The following is a 9,634-nucleotide window of genomic DNA, read 5'->3' as shown; positions in this document are numbered from 1 at the left end:
AAATTGAACAAAGCAAAGAACATGGAACAATAGAACCAAGTTAAGAGAACGAAATAGAATGACGAAGTCTTGATAAGGAAATAACTCTTTTCAATGTTCTAATGCTGAGACCAATTGAAAATTAAAATTCTAAATCCTACAGAGAGAAACCTAAAGGAGTAAAACTAGATCTAAAACTCAAAACTGTGTAGAATGAATGTTGTGTTTTGTTTCTGCATATTCTCTGGCTCTAGTCTGCTGTTCCGGGCCGAAAACTGGGTCGAAATAGGGTCCAAAATCGCCTCCAGCGAAATCTGCAGATTATGCAGATCGCACATGTCACGCGATCGCGTCATCCATGCGGACGCGTCATTCGCGCTTTTCCTTGCCACGCGTTCGCGTCGTCCACGCTACCGCGTCACTTCTCGCTGGTTATCTCCTCAAATTCTTGTGTTCCTTCCATTTTTGCTAGCTTCCTTTTCAATCTCCAACTCATTCATGCCCTATAATATCTGAAACATTCAACACACAGATCACGGCATCGAATGGAATAAAGGAGAATTAAAAATACATAATTAAAGTCTCTAGGAAGCAGTTTTCAAACATGGTATAAATTTAGGAAGGAATTATAATTTCATGCTAATTTAATGAATAAGTGGGTAAGGATCATGATAAAACCACATAATTAAACACAATATAAACCATAAAATAGTGGTTTATCACTGGGCTTTGGGAAATAGCCAGTTGTTTTGTTTTGCTTTATGATTACTTGCGGTTTTGCACAACTTGTGCTGAGATTTGTATAGGCTGCTGATTCTGCTTGAAATTGCTACTGGTTCATTGTTGATTCTGCTGTTTGATTTTTCGAGAACGTTCCTTTTACTGCCGAAATGCTGCCCAATTTTTCTGATAACTGTTTTACTTAATTTTCACTCATGAATTGATTTTAATGCTTTTGAAATTGCGATTTACTTGGTTTACACCAAAGCTATTTCATGAGATGTTGGGCTGGCATTTCCATTCCAATTGGTTCCCTTCTTAATTGAAGCGCATTGTTGATGATTTTATTTATCTTTATGCTTTTCTTACTACCTGATTTATCATCAATAATCTGCATTGTCTGCTTGAATGTGAGTTGCTTGTTCTTCAGTCTTGTGAACTTCTGTTAGCTAGGAACTTTAGTACCATGCCACTAATTTTAACTTACCTTTCTAACTCTTGACTTCACTGACTTCCTAACCTTTCTCTTAGTTTTACACTAACTCCTTTCAACCCCTTTCAAGGCATGTTTATTGTTATTTCTTGACAAACAGGTATTCTGCATTTCATTTAATAGTTTTTAGATTGTGATTTCTGATTGATTTCTTTTAATCCTACCTTGCATTTCAGTCCAAAATTCTATATCTTTCTAACTCACTTCATGCTTTGGCTTTCATTCCTCTTTTGCCCATCTACTGCTTATGATGCTTGCATACTATTTGCCGTTCTGTTTCTTTGCTTTAGTTTGATAAATGGTATCCTGGAATATCTATTTTTTAGGATGTCTGATCCAAAAGGGAAAGGCAAGGCTAAAGCCAGCACAGGTAAGAGAAAAAGAGGACAGTCATATGTCGCTCTGTCAGATATTCTAGGGGATGAATCCTGGCGTGAGAAGAACTTCACTCCACAGGAAAAAGAAGATCAACTAGTGCCTACTTCTGACCCAGTTAAATTTGCAAACCTCTACTGTGAACTAAAATTTTCGGTCTTTGCAGAAAAGAGGCACCTCTATTTAGAAAGGACTCTTAGAATACCAACTGAATTACAGAAGTACACTGCCGAGCAGATCAAACAGAGAGGTTGGTTCTTTCTGGAGAGAAATCTGACAGAGGTTAACATGTCCTGGTTCCGTGAACTCTACTACAACTATTACAAAATGACCCTAGATGTAGTACAGCTAAGAGGAAAACAGATCTTGGTTACTAAGGAGGCCATCGAGGATATCCTCTATTTCCAGCCTAAACTAGCAGAGCCAGATGGTTATCAGAAGGCTGAGGAGTCCCTTAGGTTTATGAGCTTTGATTGGGATGCTGTGAGACACACCATAGCCATTGATCCTGCTGTTCCCTGGGCTATGGGTAAGTCGACGGTAACTCCAAAGGGCATCAAGATTATCTATCTTAATGATGAGGCTTGGCTATGGCAACAAATCCTGAGCAACTATATTATGCCGAGCACTCACGAGACAGAGGTGCCGGCTGCCATGATCATTCTCATCTGGTGCGTTATGGAAGGCAAGGACCTGTACCTTCCACGGTTCATCAGGCAGTACATGGCTAGGGTTCATGTTCGAGGCACTCTGTCATTTCCCTATCTGATTACCCAGATAGCCCACCGGGCTGAGGTACCCTAGGAGCTTGAGGATGAGAAGCCACCAGCTGCCGACTGTAAGAAGATTATCCCACACGGCAAGCGGTTCGAAGCTTTAGGCCACAGACCACCTTCTCTTACTGCCTCTACTGACGCGGCCACATCCTCCGCAACACCTTCCGCGCCTGCTACACCACCCGCATCCACAGCACCTCCACCCACTGCCCAGCCCGCTACGATCTAGTGCACCGACTCTTTGAGCGCCTGGATCAGATAGAGCACCGCAACCAGCGGCGTTATGAGTGGTCTGAGCATCGCAGTAAGCGACGCTATGAGCATCTGAAGCTAATGATCAGGTCAGGACATACTGACATCCCCTCCGAGCCTGACACACCATCGGAGCCCTTCGAGGAGGAGGCGGATGAGCAGGAGGAGGATGCACAGGCAGAGGATCATCACCAGAAGCTTCAGCACCAGCAGTATGCACAGCAGGCAGAGCCTCAGCTTGAGCAGCCGGCAGAGCCACAGGCCCCTACACAGCCAGAGCCTACAGAGCCAGCAGCAGCACACCCTTCAGGAGGCGACGATCCTTCACACCTGACTTGACTGAGCATCGAGGACGATGCTATGATATAAGTGTGGGGAGGTCGCCATCTCTGGCGGATTTTATCTTAGTGAACTATTTTAGACCTTTTCATCCTATTTTTTTTGCTTTATTTTGTATCTTTGCTTTATTTTATTTTATTTCATCTTATTTTCCTTTCAGTACTTGCACATTTTCTTTTACTGTACTTTTGTTTATTTTTAGTTTGTTACATTTTGCACTTTGGGCTGTATATATCTTAGATATTTAGCTTAAATTGCACCTTTAGTTTATTAGTGGTGATATAGAAAAACATGGATTATTAAGTTTAGTTTATCCTTTTAGCATATGAGATTTTGGTTTAATTGAAAATAGAGAGTAAACTAAAAATTTTTAGTTTTTCATAATCACAACAATCCATTTAGCATATTTGAGTTAACACCCTTTTTAGTAACTTGCATGATATACCTAACTGATATATGGTTTTTGAGCCAAAGAATACACAACTCATGAGTTTTTGAGCTTAATTACATGGTTACACTATTTAGCCATAATATTTTATTCTTGTGTGTTTTTTCACTATGATTGCAGACTTTACTTTGTTCCATTCTATATGTCCACTGTTTAGTGTATTTGCATGCTTGCATATGATTGAGGCCATTTTTCTTTAAGCTCACTTATCCCAAATAACCTACTCTTTCAATCACCTTTGTTAGCCACCTTGACCCTTTTAATCCCCATTTGTTCTATATTTTACCACATCACTAGCCTTAAGCAGAAAAAACAAATTAATTACCCTAAATTGAATCTCTGGTTAGCTTAAGTTAGAGATTATGTATCAATTAAGTGTGGGAACTTGGGTTGATGAAGGTGTACAGTGTTTCATTGAAAAAATTTTGGAATTTGGGTACATACTCATGTGAGACCAAAATAATTAAAATACCATGTGCATTGATATGTTATGTTTATTTTTATGGTTTTAAAAAAAAGTCTACAATATAAGTAACTAAATAAATAAGGGGACAAAATTACCCCAGTATTAAGTTTAATAAAAGATCAATGCATATGTAAAAAAAAAATTAAAGATAATTTAATACATGAGTGTGTAATGCAAAAGTGGGAATTATGGGTAGCTAGGTATGATTTTAGAAATACATAGAGTATATGTATGTTAGGTGAGAACTTAGGCTAGTCAAGGATTCAATTTATAGCTCACTTGGCCATACATATATCCTCACCTTTGTCTTAACCCCATTACAACCTTGAAAAGACCTCATGATGTTTGAATTTGTACATTAAATATTTGTTGATTGGTTAGATAAAGAACAAAGTCTTAGAAAACATGACTAGAGAAGAGTAGAGTGATTAACCCCAAACACTGAGTGATTAGAGTGCATATATAAATCCAGTGAGGGTTCAATAGCTCATTTCCATATGTCTATGTTTGATCATTGCTTGTCTTGTAAGTTTGTGAACTCTTTTGATTAACTCAACTCAATTGTGAATGTGTTTTAATATGATTTAGCCCTTGGTTGTGCATATATAATTCCTTGAGAATTTGACTCAATTCAACCACATGTATGCTTGTGTATATATATAGGTAGATAGTAATTAGAATTGCATGATGCATCTAGGTAGCCTGCATTTAGATAGATTGCATTACATGAGTTCCACCATTCTGCCCTCACTCTTTTGCAGTTTCTCTTGAGCTTAGCATGAGGACATGCTAATGTTTAAGTGTGGGGAGATTGATAAACCACTATTTTATGGTTTATCTTGTGCTCATTTGAGTGGTTTTTATCAATTCTTTACTCACTTATTCATATAAATTGCATGATTTTACGATTCCTTCCTTATTCTGTGATATAGTTGAAAATATGTTTCCTAGGCCTTTAAACTGTCAATTTTTATTATCCTTTATTACCATTCAATGTCGTGATCTGTGTGTTAAGTATTTTCAGGCTTTATAGGGCAGGAATGACTTAGAGGATGGAAAGGAAACGTGCAAAAGTGGAAGGAACGCGAGAAAATGAAGTTTTGAGAAACTGGCAGCAACGCGCACGCATGGACAATGCGGACGCGTGCCTAGCGCAGAACACGAGCGATGCATACGTGTGACCTACGTGTACGAGTGACAAGAAAATCACCAAATGGCGTGCACGCGTGACCTATGCGTACGCGTGACAGACGCCACGTGCAGAAAGTTGCAGAAAGCGCTGGGGGCAATTTCTGGGCTCCTTATGGCCCAGTTCCAAGTCTGAAAAACACAGAATAGAAGCTACAGAATGGGGGAATCAATCATTAATTCACACACTTCTCATTATTCACAATATTTAGGTTTAGATGTAGTTTCTAGGGAGAGAGGCTCTCTCCTCTCTCTAGGTTTTAGGATTTCTCTTAGTTTAGGTTTATTTCTTCTCAATTCCAGGTTCAATGTTCCTTTAATTTAGTTTCTCTTCTATTTTTATTTGTTCTAGTGTTCTAGTTTATCTATTTCCCTATTGATTACTTTATGTTGCTATTTGGTTTATAAACTCTCATGTTTAATTTGATTTTCTATTTAATGCAATTTGAAGTATTTCATATTTATGATTGCTATCTTCTATTTATGTTATTGATGCTTTCAATTTAAGTTAGATTTTTCTCCTTTTGGCTTTGGTTGATTATTTAGAGACTCTTGAGTTATCAAACTCCTTTGTTGATTGATAATTGGAATTTGCTGGTTGATTTGGATCCCTCTAAGCTAGTCTTTCCTTAGGAGTTGACTAGGACTTAAGGAATCAAATTGATTCATCCACTTGACTTTCCTTCATAGTTAGAGGTTAACTAAGTAGGAGCAATGAATAATTCTCATCACAATTGATAAGGATGACTAGGATAGGACTTCTAATTTTCATACCTTGCCAAGAGTTTTCTTAATTATTAGTTTATTTTTCTTGTTATTTACATTCCTTGTTCAACCTTTCAAAAACCCAAAAATATATTTTCTCATAACCAATAATAACTACACCTCCCTGCAATTCCTTGAGAGACGACCCGAGGTTTAAATACTCCGGTTTATTTTTATTAGGTTTGCTTAAGTGACAACCAAAACTTTTGTACGAAAGGATTCTCTGTTGGTTTAGAAACTATACTAGCAACGAGAATTTATTGTGAATTCTTTACTAGCCGAAATCCATTCGTCAAGAGCCTTGATGATGAAGTAGACGGGTTGTTACCCACTTTCGTCTTCTCTGACTAGTACTGAGGCTATTGCCCGACTTCCCACTGCGAGGTATAATATGAGTTCTTCACCTTCCCGTGGTTGGGTAAGAATGGGTGGTTGCCCCAAGAATTTTTGAAATCTCGGAAGGCTTGTTCGCACTCCGTTGTCCTATTCAAACCTCTCTCCCCTCCTTAATATACCTCTTTGAAGTGTCTTTTGCGAGATGATTTAGAGATCCCTCCTCCTGCGAATCCTCCATTTATCATATGAACTTGTCTCTCAGGGGTGGACGTTCAACTTGTCCGACCTCTTCGGTGTGAGGCAGACGTTCAACTCGTTCGATCTCTTCGGTGTCGGTGTGAGGTGGACGTTCAACTCGTCCAACCTCTTCGTCCCTTCTTCTTTTTCTTGATTCATCCGCTTTATTGGCTAAGTACCGATCTAATCGCCCTTCTCTTGCCAATTTCTCTATGACATTCTTTAGGTCGAAACACTCGTTAGTAGGATGTCCATAGATTCGGTGGTACTCACAGTATTCTGACTTCCCCCTCTTTTGTTGTTGATTGGGCGAGGTGGTGGGATCTTCCCAGTGTTGCATATTTCTCGGTAAACATCCACAAGAGACATCCGAAGAGGGGAGTAATTGTGGTATTTTATAGGCTTCTCAGTGGGTTGATCTTCTTTTTTCTTGGACTCTTTATCCTTGTCCCGTGGTGGGTTAGGAGAATCCAGTTTTTGAGTTGTCTCCCAATCAGGAGTTCTACTCCATATTGATATATTTTCCCGCCCTTTCTTGAACCTCGTTTAGAGATGTTGGGTACTTCTTGGATATTGAGTGGCTAAAAGGTCCTTCTCTTAGGCCATTGATGAGTCCCATGATGGCCGCTTCTGTTGGAAGACTTTGTATGTTAAGGCATGCTTTGTTGAATCTTTCCATGTAGCTGTGAAGGCTTTCCCGATTTCCTTGTTTAATTCCCAGCAAGCTTGGAGCATGTTTGGCTTTATCCTTCTGGATGGAGAACCTGGCGAGGAACTTTTTAGCAAGGTTGTCAAAACTTGTGATGGATCTTGAAGGCAAACTGTCGAACCACTTTATTTCTGTCTTCGTTAGGGTAGTCGGGAAGGCTTTGCATTGAATGGTGTTCGAGGCGTCAGTGAGATACATTCTGCTTCTGAAATTGCTGAGGTGATGGCTTGGATCTGATGTGCCATCATACAGGGTCATGTCGGGAGCTTTGAAGTCCTTTGGGACTTTAGCTTTCATGATCTCTTTGGTGAATGGGTCTTGATCTTTGTGGGGGCTATCTTCATGACTGGATCGAGCGATCTTGGTTTTGAGATCGGCTTCGAGCTTTAAGAGCTTGTCCTCTAGCTTTCGATGTCGTCTTGTTTCTCTCCGAAGGTCTCTTTCGGCTTCCCATTGATGTTCAGTTTCTTGTTCCAGCTGTTTAAGGTGATTCTGTTGCTCACGGATAGCTTCCAAAATTTCTGTGTTTGGGGTTGCTTATCTTCCCCGTTTTGAGGTGTGTCTTTGGAGGTGGCGTCCGTGTTTTTATTTGGCATTCTGTTCACCAAACCAAAGTTGTGATCGTTGTTATGGTTGTCCGCCATGGTGATGGAATGACTTCCAGGTTCCCCGGCAACAGCTCTAATGTTCCGAGGGTTACTTGAAACCGTAGGTCGATCTCGGTCGAGATCTGCGGTGGTGGTCGGGGGTGTCGCGTCCGACTTTGCAGGCCTTGGTAGTGCTGCTGATCCTTGGTCACCGGAGAGTGGTGGTACCTGCAAGAGACTCCGATACTTAAGTTAGCATGGGCTTTAAGCAGGTTTTTTGTAGAATCAGAGTATGAGTTATACCTGAGTGCTCCAGTGTATTTATAGTAGTATGGAGTGACCTTTCTGGAGATAAGATAGTTATCTTATCTTATCTTATCTTTGAGTGAAGTCATCTTTATCTTTAAGGGGAACCGCCTTTATCTTTCTAGGCTTTAGCTTCCTTTAGATTGGGCTGTGTTCCTTCGTTTGGGCTTACTTTGGGCTCTTTTGACGATTTGGCCGAACTCTTTGTGAAGAGGTCGGTAATGGGCCAGCTTTCCAAGAGGTCGATCATGGGCCAACCTTCTAAGAGGTCAGTCATGGGACAACCTTCTAAGAGGTCGGTCATGGGCCAACCTTCTAAGAGGTCGGCCAACTCGGTCTTTTATAGCTCAAACCGATGCATGAACAAGTAGGTATCCAAATTCCCAATATTTTGTCAATGAAACACTGTACACTTTCATCAACCCAAGTTTCCACAGTTCCCCACACTTAATTGACATCCAATCTCTATCTTAAGCTAACCAAAGATTCAGTTGGGGTAATTAATTATTTTTCTGCTCAAGGCTAGTGATGTTGTAATATACAGAATAAATGGGGATTAAAAGGCTCAAGGTGGCAAACAAAGGTGATTGAAAGGGTAGGCTATTTGGGATAAGTGAGCTAATAACAATTGATGGCCTCAATCATATGCAAGCATGTAAATACACTAAAACAATGGACATATAGAATGGAACAAAGCAACGATTACAATCATAGAAAAGGAAACACACAAGAATAAAATATTATGGTTAGATAGTGTAACCATATAATTAAGCTCAAATCTCACAGGTTGTGTGTTCTTAGCTATAATTCATGTTCCAATTTACAATCCTCAAACAAGTTTAACACAAATTTTCAATTTAAATTAGTGAAATGCTATAAAAAGGGTCCTGAGAAAGAAATTTATTACTTCAACCAAGTAGTAGCAAAATGCACAAAATCAAACAATCATGCAATCAAACATGCAAATGCAACAACTAATTTAACAAGAAAAATTAAACATTGGTGTTGAGAAGAAGGTAACTAACCCACGAAAGTCGGTATCGACCTCCCCACACTTAAAGATTGCACCGTCCTCGGTGCATGCTGAGATGTGCAGGTGGACGGGTTGCTACACTGATGCTTTTCTCCAAAGATTGTGCGTAGGAACTTGTTTGTCACCCCATGTAAAAGTTTTCCGTTTTCCTTCCTCGGTGGCTGATGAGCGGATAATTTATACGCTTTTTGGCATTGTTTTTAGTATGTTTTTAGTAGAATCTAATTACTTTTAAGGATGTTTTTAATAGATTTTATGTTAAATTCACATTTCTGGACTTTACTATGAGTTTGTGTGTTTTTCTGTGATTTCGGGTATTTTCTGGCTGAAATTGAGGGACCTGAGCAAAAATCAGATTCAGAGGTTGAAGAAGGACTGCTGATGCTGTTCGATTCTGACCTCCCTGCACTCAAAGTAGATTTTCTAGAGCTACAGAACTCGAAATGGCGCGCTTCCAATTGCGTTGGAAAGTAGACATCCAGGGCTTTCCAGAAATGTATAATAGTCCATACTTTGGCAAAGTTTAGATGACGAAAACTGGCGTTCAACACCAGCTCTCTGCCCAATTCTGGCGTCCAGCGCCAGAAAAGGATCCAAAACCAGAGTTGAACGCCCAAACTGGCAC

This window comes from Arachis ipaensis, chromosome B10 (assembly GCF_000816755.2).
Source record: "Arachis ipaensis cultivar K30076 chromosome B10, Araip1.1, whole genome shotgun sequence".
Classification (NCBI taxonomy): Eukaryota; Viridiplantae; Streptophyta; class Magnoliopsida; order Fabales; family Fabaceae; genus Arachis; species Arachis ipaensis.
Note: the sequence above shows the minus strand (reverse complement) of the source record.